This window comes from Sitodiplosis mosellana, unplaced genomic scaffold, assembly GCF_009176505.1.
Source record: "Sitodiplosis mosellana isolate CC-2019 unplaced genomic scaffold, AAFC_SMos_1.0 Smas_scaffold_6191, whole genome shotgun sequence".
In the NCBI taxonomy this organism is placed as follows: Eukaryota; Metazoa; Arthropoda; class Insecta; order Diptera; family Cecidomyiidae; genus Sitodiplosis; species Sitodiplosis mosellana.
In genome coordinates, this window is record NW_022601432.1 from 1,722,612 (window position 1) to 1,735,001 (window position 12,390).

General features: G+C 38.0%; 1 protein-coding gene across 5 annotated transcripts in view; it reads right to left on the reverse strand.

The window, feature by feature from the left end:
• The window catches only part of LOC129576675 (nephrin), a 395,651-nt gene that overhangs the window by 49,327 nt on the left and 333,934 nt on the right, over positions 1-12,390 (reverse strand). The gene's annotated exons all lie outside the window — the stretch shown is intronic.

Below are 12,390 nucleotides of genomic sequence, written 5' to 3' on the forward strand. Positions count from 1 at the left end.
GGAAAGAAAAAAACACATTCCCTCTCCGAAAAAAAAGAAGAAATTCGTGGTAGTTAAAGACGAAAATTCAAATGTTGCCGCTGCCGTTGATGCTGCTGTTCTGCTACTTGCTTATGTTAAGCAGATTACACATTCCAATGTGTAAAGTTTTTAAAAGACCAAGTTATGCAGTAAAAAAATCGCTAATTCGAAAAGTTACCCACAAAAAATTAGCGAAAAAGACGAATAAGTCTGTACAAGATTCTGTTCGAAAAGCGCACTTTTCTCTCTTCCTCCTCTCTCTCTCTGTTATGTTTCTCCCTCTCTAACACATACAAACACTTTTGCAATTGTTGCTGCTGCTGTTCTGCGGTTCGTACATCTTGAACATGGTGTTTTTCGTTATCTTCACAACTCTTACCACAGAGATTGAGGCATTCCTTCAGTGTATTATTAAATTTTCGCTTTTGACGTGCATTGTTGAGATGTTTAACGTTTCATCCGATGCTCGAAGAAATTCGTACACAGAGAGGGAGAGAGAGAGTAAATTTTGTGTGTATGTGCCTGTGCACGCTTCAAACCATTTCACCAGGCATCATCTTCTATAGATTTTATGGTGTTTCGTTCGATCGGATAAATCGAACATAATTCAAACGGTATTTATATATTTGTCGTTGTGCATGAGATCCTGTTCCGATACCATTCGGAATTAGGTCGGAAATTCGAAAGGAAGCACAAGAAAACATATCGAATAGGCAAATGCCGTTTTCATTTTATGCATAAACTTTGTCGACGAAGTGAAATGTGCGTTTGTGCAAATGTTCGCCATACGAATTTCGATGGTTTCAGTTGAAAATTTCCAGAAGAAAGAAAGAAACCAAGTTTTTTTATTTATTTATTCGAAACACATCAATATCGGAGGCAACAGCAGTGGCAAAAGCAGCATATGCATGATGATCAACTCAGTCGAGAGGACAATAGTTGTTTTAATGACAACGAACAACATTGAAAAAAAATGGTTGAGAAAAAAAATAAATTGGCGGAAAAAGGAGGAAAAAGAGCAGTAGTCGGACGAAAAGAATGAGAGGAAATCAAGAAGTTTTCATGGGGCTTATTATGAATTTCGTTACTTTTTAAATATCCAGGTCGCTGCGAATATGGTTGTTGATGCGATCGAGCCGGCGCGCGCAGAAGACGATGGACGCGGGTGCACACACACATACACATACAAGCACACGCACCATAACCATTGAACGAACAACTAAACCATGAATTATGTGTACTAAATGTGTGTTCAAAAATTTTATTATCGACAATTTTCGTCGGAAAATTTTCCTCAATAAATTTCATCGTTCACAATGATTTTATCTGGATGTTTGGTGCGGGTTATGGTTTGCGGGTTCTCGCGTTCACAAGCACCCATACACACAGAGGGAGGGAGAGAGAGAGAGAGAGAGAGAGAGAGAGAGAGAGAAAGATGGAACAACGTCTTATCTCCGCTGGTTTGTGCATATTATTGTTGTTGTTTGACGATTATTATTATTATTATTATTATGATTTCAGTTTGTGAATGCCATAATCGGTGGCAGTGCACACCCACCCACACATACACATCCATGTTTCGTTGTTGAGTGTTCGGTTGGAAGTTTTGGCAATGTCGTTGGAGATGTATTTTAGATTAGATGCAAAACTTTTCACAAAACGACAGTAATAACAAATATTGTGATGCGATGCTGAAACTGAAAATACCACCGTGCGCTCTTTAACGACAACTTAAGGCAGTGGTGGCGGTGACGGTGACGGTGGCGGTGGCAGCATCAGTAGCGATCATCACCGAGACAAAGCATGCGAAAGAGTGAAACACAAACGTCAGCTTCAACAGCGACATCACAAGAAGAAGAAGAAAAAAGTATCCAAACAATATTTCGCTCACTTCGCCAAATATTCAAACACAAGCAACGTACACACCTATGTATACTCGTTCATCCCATGCAAACAAATTGAGAGCAAAATATAATCGTAGCCGAAAATAAATTCCTTTCTTTTTGGTGTTGAAATACGGCGAAATTGATAAGCTCAAACCGGTGTGTGTGTGCGTATGCAAAGCGCGTGAATATTCTAATTAAATTGCATGGTAGTGTGTATAGTGGCAGATGATGAGGGAATCTGCACACATGCTCGAGAGAGGCGGCTAAGAATCGAATTCGCGCGTTCAAAAAACAAGACATATTTGCCAAAAATGTACACACAATTTATATTTATACATTGCTGTGATTTTGACGCGGGCCCCTTTTTTACTTTATTCATTCACTCTGGGTTTCAGCATTCAGCGGAGATGGCAGCAACGGAGATTGTGGCATTAGTCGTTAGATTCCCGTCGATACATAGTAAAGCATTACATATCATTAAATATTCATGGAGAATAATACATCGGGCGTTTGCAACGCAGATTGCTCTCTCACTCTTTTTCGGTAATTGTGTGCGCTGTGAAGCGTATGGAAGAAGTGGCCCGACCTTATTTCTAGTTAATTTAAGATTAAGTAACAAGCTTCGTTCAAAAACATTTGCCTCTTTTTTTTCGCTTTATTTCTCTTCTATAATGTGCTACTCTTCATATATATATAGATTGTGTGCTCGTCAAACGCCCGGCTCCTTTATATTCATGTACTCCTTCTCTCTCGTTTTCTCTCTTGGTGGGCAAAAGAGCACAAGAAAAAACAATGAACGGGAGCGTATGAGTGAGTGAAAAAAAAACGAGTCAAATTTTAAATCCATAGGCTCCGCCAAATAAATGCTTAGAAAGTAATTTAAACAGAAGCGAGAAACCAAAGCAGCAAATTCTTAAAGTAAAAACACAAACAAAAAGTATTTACTAAGAAAAACGAAAAGAAAAATTTGTTGTTGCCAAAGCAGCCAAAGCAGCAGTAGCAACAATAAAATTTGCATGGTCACAACCAAATCGAGCTAAAGGGATATGGTCGCTCGATGCGTTGAGAAATTGTGTGACGAATGTTTTATCGCATGGACAATCTAACTCTGGTTGTACGTTATAGTTGAGCCACAGCCAGTTGAGTCTTTTTTTCTTCTGATTTAGCCATTTTCTTTGCTCTTTTATTCATTCAAATCCGTTTGTAACATATATCGTTGCAGATGTTTGCAGCCAATCTTTGGTGCACAACCATTAATCTTCTCTCATTAATATTCTGTCATTCGTCCCGCATTTGATGTGATACGTTAAGTACACATCTTTCCTGATACATTTTAAATACATTTTATCTGGTAATTTTGCACTGTTTTTACTCTTGTTAGACTGTCATTATTAATGTGATTGTGTTTTGTTTGTGTTTGGCCAAGAGTTTGATGTTGTTATGGCTGTTTTTGCCGGGGCCAATGATGACTGTGTGCATGCAAGCAAAGAGAATTAGATATTTCAGTGAAATTCACAGCAAATTTTTTCAAGAATGTGATTAAAATGAGAAAATCAAAGAGATTTATTCAATCAATTTTCCCTTTGCCAGAGCTCATACCACTCAAGGTTAAATATAATTCTAGCAATTCTTTTCGACTGGTTCAACTCAATCAATTAACTCAAGGAGAAAGTGTGTGTGTGTGTGTGTGTGTGCGCGCGCGCGAGAGTGAAAACCGTGCAGAAAACAAATTTACTGGCATTTTGCGCGCGAAAATCATTTCAGCTATATTAAAACGGCACATAATTTAAACATAACGAATCGTTCATTTCATTAACATTGTCACCAAACCATAATAACCATTTTGCCATTAAGCTTTCGGTCGGTGCGAAGAGGAAACTAACGATGGCGGCAGAGACGATGGTGCTGGCACTGGCGCTACGACAGAGGCATACAAGCACACAAACAAACACTGCAAGGATGAAACTTACGAAAATACATTACAAAAATAAGCAGAAAAGAAGAAAGGAAAACAATAAACCGGAATGGCTCAAAGTAAGAAGTTTTTATTGAACACAAAAGTAAACAATTTCAATAACGGCAAACGCACACGCATCCAAACTGAAATAAGAAAGCGTTCGCATTCTCGCCATCTCTTTTTCGACAACCATACACACACACACACACACACACACAATCATATAAAAAGAGTGAGAGAGCCTTGTCGAGCCGAAACTCGAACAACAAAAACCTAGAGACGACGACGACAACAACGATGAAGAGAGGAAAACACACTCTGGCAAAAATATAAAAGTAGCAAGAGATAATCGAAATTACCAACATTGTTCCACTTGTTTTATGCAAGCAAATTGAGTCATTTCAGTGTTTCCACTCGAAACACTCAAATCTCACGCCATCTCATTTCAGCCAAAGGAGTCGTGTCTTTGTTTCTATTCTCGGCCCCGATCATTCAGTTTGGTCTTCTTCCGCAACCCATTTCCAAAGTCACACAAAAACAAGAACTTTTACATATAATATCATTTATAATTTATACTTAGTATACTCTTGTTTGCCGCTATTCCGTTATTTTCGCACGTTCGTTTCGTTTTGGTTGTGCTTTTGGTGCTTCGATTTTCGGGAGCACTGTTTTGACTTGCTTCCTCGTTTGCAATTTTTCCACTTTTTGTACGCGTTCTATCGTCGTCGAAAGGATCTCACTTTTCTCAAGAACAATAGCAAAACAAGGAAATAATTCGTCGTGCTCTTGCTTCGTTCAAGGAGACGACGACAACGATGGCGACGAACAAGTGGAGCACCAAGGAAAAGAATGCGACAAAAACGGTAATCCACGAAATTGGTATACATAGTTAAAATAAATAAATTATAATCACCAGTAGCAAGCAGCAAAACATCTCATGATCGTAATAATAGTAATGAGTACAATCGTAGACAAAATAGAAACGAGTGAATTGAACAAAGTCACATATTCTTTCTCTCTCTCTCTCTCTCTCTCTCTCTCTCTCTCTCTTTCTCTCTCTCTCTCACACACACACACACCATCATGAACAGAGTCAAAGCTTAACGTCAAAGACCACTCGTCACCATGAATAGTCGAAGAGATAGAAAATGACAACGGCGATGATGACGACGAAGACGATGACGACGACGACGACAACATGAAGATGAAACTATGAAAGTCAAAAATAATGAAAAGATCCGCACTTTTGCTTGATGTGCCCATTGTTGCCATTGTGATTGTAGCATCTCGCACATTGGAAACACTGTCATGTATAGTTGGAGCATTGTTATTGGATAATTTTATTTTCGGAATTTATGTTACACGTAGTTAAGTAACTAGTTAAGAAGAGTGCGTACACACAATTCAACCTCGAATCAAGTAGCTTGCTGTCGCATTTCCGAAATGTAAGCTTTCCATCTCACTCAGGCTCGTTTTGCTCGCTTTTGATTTTGACGGGTTCAAGATTACTCTCCTCTGCTATGCCATAATGCGCGTCTCTTAATAGTGGGTATCATTTCAAAACAACAGTTCTTGATGAAAACGTTAAAAAGAGATAAGAAAAGAGCGTGTAAGCTGTATTAAAAATAAGCTTCTATTGACAGACTTCAGTCGTGACATTTCATTGCGGAACAAATGAGGAAAATGTTGAAAATAACAACACACACACACACACACACACATTTTCACACAGCAACGGGGCGAAAAGAGAGATAATAACATCGACTGATAGCTAGTTGCTTTCGCTTGACATTTTTACTTATTGCCACAATAACAACACCAACAATAAGCGAGAGAAAGCGTGCGCGACACTTTCTCGCGTTGTTGCCGCGGAAAACGAAAGAGAGAGATAGAGACGATGAAGTCGACTACATTTAGCCCGGAAAAACGAAAAGCGGAAAAAAGACAAAAAAAGGCAACAATAAAACGGGCGCGTAAAGTTACATAAACGACATTTACATTCATTTGGAATTAAATCGAGCATAACATTAATGTACACAAGAACCCATCACATATACTTCATTCATATCAGCTTACACAGGGCTAAAAAGGAATGAATACCCCAAGAGCAATGGCAAAGAGTCAGTAGCAGCAGCAGTGGTAGGATCGCAATACCGAATCAAGTCATTGACTGAGACGAATGAACGAGCAAGCGAAAGAAACTGAACTAAAATACCAAAACCAAAAAGAGAAATGAGCTGCGCTCTAAAAATGGGAGCGAGAGCAAGAGCGAGCGAGCCAACCATTACCAAATATGCTAACGAGAGGATGAAGTACGAAGCAATGAACAAATAACAACACTACCAACGACAACCAAATGCCTAACAATAATAAATTAAAATTAAAATTTATTTGATGTGTTTTCATTTCAAATACTTTTTTCATTTATTTTTCGGGGGCGAAGGAAGTAGCAGCAGCAGCGTCAGTGCCAGCAATAAATGGTGCGGCCTAAACTCTGTGCGCATTTCTGCCTCTGGTATTTTGCCTCGAAATGTCAGTGTTTTGTCATCAGGCGTGTTCGAGCTCAACGCTTGACATATGAACATGTGTGTGTGTGTGCATGGAGGCAATAAGTTTTCAGCGGAAATTTATACGTTTGCTCTCTGATTTTTTGTTTCTTACATTTTCTCTCTCTCTCTCTCTTTCTCTCTCTCTCTATATCTCTCTCTCTCTCTCTCTCTCTCTCTCTCTCTCTCTCTCTCTTTCTCGATTAACTTTCGTGGGTCGCCGAACAAAAGCGTGCGCATTGTTCCGTAAATTTTCCAATATCGTCTAGTTTCTGCGGGGTATCTAATCAAATTCTTGGTAATTAAGTTGATTGAGACAAATTTGGCCATTTATTCAAAACTTGCTTTGAATTGCAATGGCGATATATAAAAGAAGATTAAGGTAATTCGAATCCATTAGATGAACATTATTAAAATTGATTTTCGATATTGGATGTGGGCACCTCGTGCTAGCAGTTTACGGCGCCAATGCATTGATAAACCGGTGAATAAACAAAATGATAATGTCTGTGTGTGAAAAATAAAAGAATGATGTGAAAATACATCCGGATTATTTTCGACCTTCTCGGCCTGTTCGATTGCAAAACAAACTGAATTCCACTGAAAATCGACGTTCCTTGTCATCATTTTTGATCAAACAATTAAGTAACATGGACCAATCGAGAAAGAAACAGATAGATAAAGAGGAATCAACGCCTCCATAATTTATGTATATCGTGTTCAATTTTGTATCCGATTCAAGGAATGAATAGACAAAGCCTGTTAATGGACACCCAACAATATAAATGCTAATCTTATTTTTCTTTCCGTTCCCTTAATATTTCATATCTTTCGTCCAGAGATGGAGCATAGGGTCAGGTGGGGTAATTCGCGCCATTTTTTTTTACAATTTTATATTTCCATGAAAATTTTAAAAAAATCAGGAATGTTTGGTATCATTTTGTAGCTTGTCTTTTTACCTAACTTTTATAGAAGAAATGTTTTTGGTTTGATCCCCTTTGGGGTCCCATATAGCCCTTGGATCGAATCGAAAAATGGTTGGGTAATTAGCGCCGGTGAGGTAATTCGCTCGAATCAGCCACAAAAATTTAAAATATTCAAAACAAATTCATATCCATAAGAAAGAGCTGGTGATAAGCTACAACATACATCGACCCGTTTTTAAAAAAATATTAAATTTCAATGGTCAAAGCTGAAATTCTGTGAGCTCGAAAAATGAACTCAGTACTAGCACAAAACACATTAGTGCCTGTAGCTTGTCTGTACATGGCTGAGAAATGTTCGGTTGTGCAACCAAATATGCAGTTTTTTACGCTCTTTCAAATGACACTAGAACTTTTTGTATATGTATTTTGAAACTGAGAAAAATGTTTTGGCATTAAGAAAATTAAATTTTGTTTATTCAATTTATTATGCATCGTACCTTTCGTTAGCACATACACACATAGACACAGGCACAGACACTCAGCAAGGATATCCAATTCAATGTACGCTTTCACTTTGTTTGGATTGCTTGAGCGAAATCGATTGAAAGCGTTTCATCATTACCTCACCGTATGAATTATTAATAGACGCTCTTCCTCTTTCTACCTCCTCCCCCAGTCTCTCGAGAAAAAAAAAACAGCAGAACAAAGTGTACACAACCCTTTCTCAACTATCTTTTTCATAGCCGTGTGCCGCGCGTTCAATTTTGCATTACATCTAATGCGGATGCAAATGAAGCTTTGTTTCTCAAGTGACCTGGCGAAATTATATTTTTAACGGGTTAAATGTTGTTGGTGTGATTTTTCTTCATCATCATCGGTCGTTCGCTGAAAACAGCGCGTATCCCTTTTTTGGTTGTTCAGGCCACTTTCATCAAAATGTGTGTGTGTGTGTGTTCTTTCTCTGTTTTTTCTTTCCTTTGCTCTTCTTTCTAACCAAGATTCATCGCATCGGTTTCCGTTCTACGTTCCTCACTACGCACCATTGTCTTTCCATCGAAAATGTAAATTGATTTCGTATTCATTTTTCTTCCGTTTGTTGGTTTCTCTCCCGTCAGAGGTTGAATAAACAAATCCAAAGTACACTTCAGCTTTTGCTTAAGCGCTCAACGATTATAAATATCTTTTTGCAAACACAAAGCGCGCACCACTTTTGCCAAGAGCACAACGGAACAAACACAAAAAGAGATAGAGATAGAGAAGAAAAGAATACGTGAAAAATGAGGATGTAATTTTTTTCTTCTTTTTCTTTAAGAAAGCTTATGCGAATTCACCTTTGGCGCTTGATCTACAGGAAATCAGAGTTTTTTCGGCTTGCTAAAACCCCACTTTTTTCGCTTTACAACTGAACATTTTTAATTATTTTCATTTGCTGTGTGAACGGAAGTGATTTCCTTTTTTTCGGTGTCTTGCTACCTGAGCGCCACAATGCTGATTAAGTCGCTCTATTAGATATGGTGTGTGTGTGTGTGTGTGTGTGTGTGTGTGTGTGTATGTGATTTGTCAAACGGTGCAAAAGTTTTGTCTAAATTGTCGTTTCGGCTGTTTGCATAACTTTTAATTGCTGCTGATGATGCCGTTTCTGAAAAGGACTCACTCTTGCTGGCTCGTAAGCGCAACCCAAATTTTATGAATAAGTGACTTGAAGATAAAGGCATCGAGTGTTTTATTTTTTTCTTTCGCCAACGTCAGCCATTGCGTCGCCATTATGTGGAGTAAGAGAGAGAGAGAGAGTGTGAAACATAGAGTGCATTGTGTAATTTGGTGGCAACGGTGAAAAGAGTGGTTTTAATACATTTTTTTTTATGGTCAATATATTATGAAATGTTTGGCATGCATTGAACAACAATGACAATGTACACTACCATCATCACCCCGGATACAACGAAAACGCAACTGTTGTAATAATAACAAAACAGTAACAACAAAAGAAAATTACTGTTTACATGAAAAGATGACGAGAGTTATATACACACACACACACACACACACAAACACAATGGACAGTATGAGAAAGAGGGAAAGGGAGAGACACATAGAATGCTTGATAAGTGAATAATTTGAGTCATTGCGTGAGTTACAGCTACAGTGTATTATGTTATTATCAGCATTCTGGTTTGCATGGGGTTGAACGGGCGAGCAATGCGAATAAATGGAACAACAACCAAGGAGGTAAGGCAACGATCATAGCGCACAAATTTACGAATAATAAAAAGCGAAAGAGTGTTTATTACAATATAAATTTTATATGGACCGGTTGCGATGCTGTCGGCTACTTATTTTATTTATTGTATCGCTCTCTTGCTCTCGTCCTCTGTCAAAAGATATAAAGTTTCACTGCTCATCTTTCGACGCAGCCAACGGCGATGATGAAATAAATGAGAAAAAAAAAACCAACTGAGAAAAGCTTTTCCTTTCTTTTTCGCTTGCTATTGTTTCGGTTTTAGGTGAGACCATGGACTTTTCGGCTTGTTGTCCATTCTCGATACCATTTCATTTTGATTAGCTCAAATTAAATGTGTGCCCAAAATTTACCAGGTGAATGTCCCAATTTATAAAACTGGGGAAGTAAAATTGGTTGCAATTAAATCAAATTTCCGGACAAACTGATTAAATTAAACATTTGTGTGTGATAAAAAAAATTTGTCGACCATGGAATGATATACGGAAATGGAGTACAGAAAAAGCGGCCACCATGGGTAAGCAGTGAGCACAATACGCTACGTATTAGTGAGTACGAATGTGATTCATTGTGACTGGCAAATAGCACCATAAAGTGCGTCGTATTAGTAGCAAAAAGCAGCTGACGCAACTGCCTTTGGCAATTCACCATAGAAGTGTGTGACAAAGGAATCCTGTTCTCCCAGCCTTTATAATATTATCGGCAATAAACCATATTTCGTTGCGTATATTGCAAACCAATTCAATGGTATACGTTCCATTTCTTCTTTTTTTTCCCTTATGAGCATTTCATACAGCATGAAATAAAAAACAATAAAAGTGAAACGATGCCGATCGAGTAAAGAACAGACACATATAACAAACAACAAGGCCAAAATCGAAATCTCAAAAAGCGTATTGCATTGCAAAGTTCGGAATGCCTCAGGTTGTGTTGGACTTCGTTTTGACTGTACTTTATGACATATCGATATTGTTTTCCATCGTTATCTGTTCAGATGGTTGATTTGCTGCTACTGTTGGCGCTGTGCGGTTCGCTGAATCTCTCGTTTTTTGATGTTGTTGGTGTGAATACACAATTCCATTGATATGGTTTTGCGTATGGTCTTGGATCTTCCATCTATCCCAAGTCAACGCCAATATTTATATATTTTCAATATAACTGTGTAATGAGATGGCTCATCGATTATATGGATATGCACAACGATGAGGAAGGACCGAATGTTAATATACACGAACTCTCTATTTCCACATCAGACACATATTACCAGCAGTGAGCTGCTGCCATCGCCTTTTTTTCTTATTCATATTCCATCGTTCTTGAATTCAGTTGTCATGCAAACGATTGGAATATGTATATATCGGATTCAAGGCATGGGACACGGTACTGGCTGCGTAGCGAAATAGAAGCATTGAATAACGGATATGAAACGAAATGAAATTGGAAAAGATTAAAGTTACGCGAAATCGATGTGATCTGCTCGAAACGATATACAGCGACCAGATAGACGTAAGAAAATATGGCATAAAACCATGATACACATCGAAGAAAGCTTACACACGCAATTTTGCGACCAAACAAAATGAACGAGGCGGTAAAAGCGTCATGCAAACAAACGGCAAAGAGAAGCGAGCGAGAGAGAGAGAGAGAGAGCAAAGCGGTAGAATGACTGGAAATGGAATCGAATGGAGCTGAAATCGATCGAAAATGATTATGAGAAAAAGGAGATCTTTCTCTCATTCCCACCAATACAAAACTGATTTGAGCATATGAATGTAGTTTAGTCGCTCAATTCAGTTTTACCAATAAAAAAAAAAGAGAAGAGAGCACACACACACACACACACACACAGCGAGAAGTACAGAGGAGAGAGACGAAAAAATGAATGAAATATATTACTACTTTTAGAATATGTCGCTTCCATTGCTCGCATATAAAGTATCCAATAAAAAGCGAAGTCATTCCAATTCAATATCTGTTTTTGGCATTTGAATTCACTTTTCTTTCTCAAGCACTCGCACACACACTTAAATATTTGCAAATGAATTCGGCTAGCTTGCGACAGCAATAGAAAGAGCAAGAGACAGAGAGAAAATAGAGACAGGGAGAAAACTGTACGCACATCTCTTACACGATCCTATTTTCTTTTGGGGTCGTGCTATGTGTCGTGTTGTGTTGGAAATCAATTATTCACTTTTCGTTGTTTTATTTGACACACACTGAATTCTCTTGGTGGCTGCATAAAAAAAACAACGTAACGGCAGAAAAACGACACAATTCTACCAAGTTTTGCGCCATTTTAAGTGATTTCGCAATCAACAACAAGGGCATAATAAGTTGCGTTCGATTTTTCGTATCGAACGAAATTCGAAACCATTGAATGTATGCAAATGGAAACACCGAACAAAAAAACGACAACATTATCATTTGCTGTGTGTTATTTTCTAAGGGCACTTGTGGCTCACTTTACTACTCTCTTATCAACATCATCACTAGTGTTGGCTTCGAACGTTCGTTCGACCGTTCGACAACATAAAAAAAAATTATTTTGTTCGTTCGTTCGTTCGAAAGTTTTGTAAAAACTTATTTTGTTCGTTCGTTCGTTCGAAAAGTTGAAAATTATTTTTTTTGCTCGTTCGTTCGTTCGAAATTTATTTAAAAAAAATGTTGTTCGTTCGTTCGTTCGGAAATTGCTATGTTCGACCGTTGGGATTTTTTACATTTGAAATACATAGGAAGCAAATATTTCTTTGGCTAAGACTGAAGGTACAACGTTATTACCGGTGTTATTACTCAGTAATACCACTGGTAATAATTA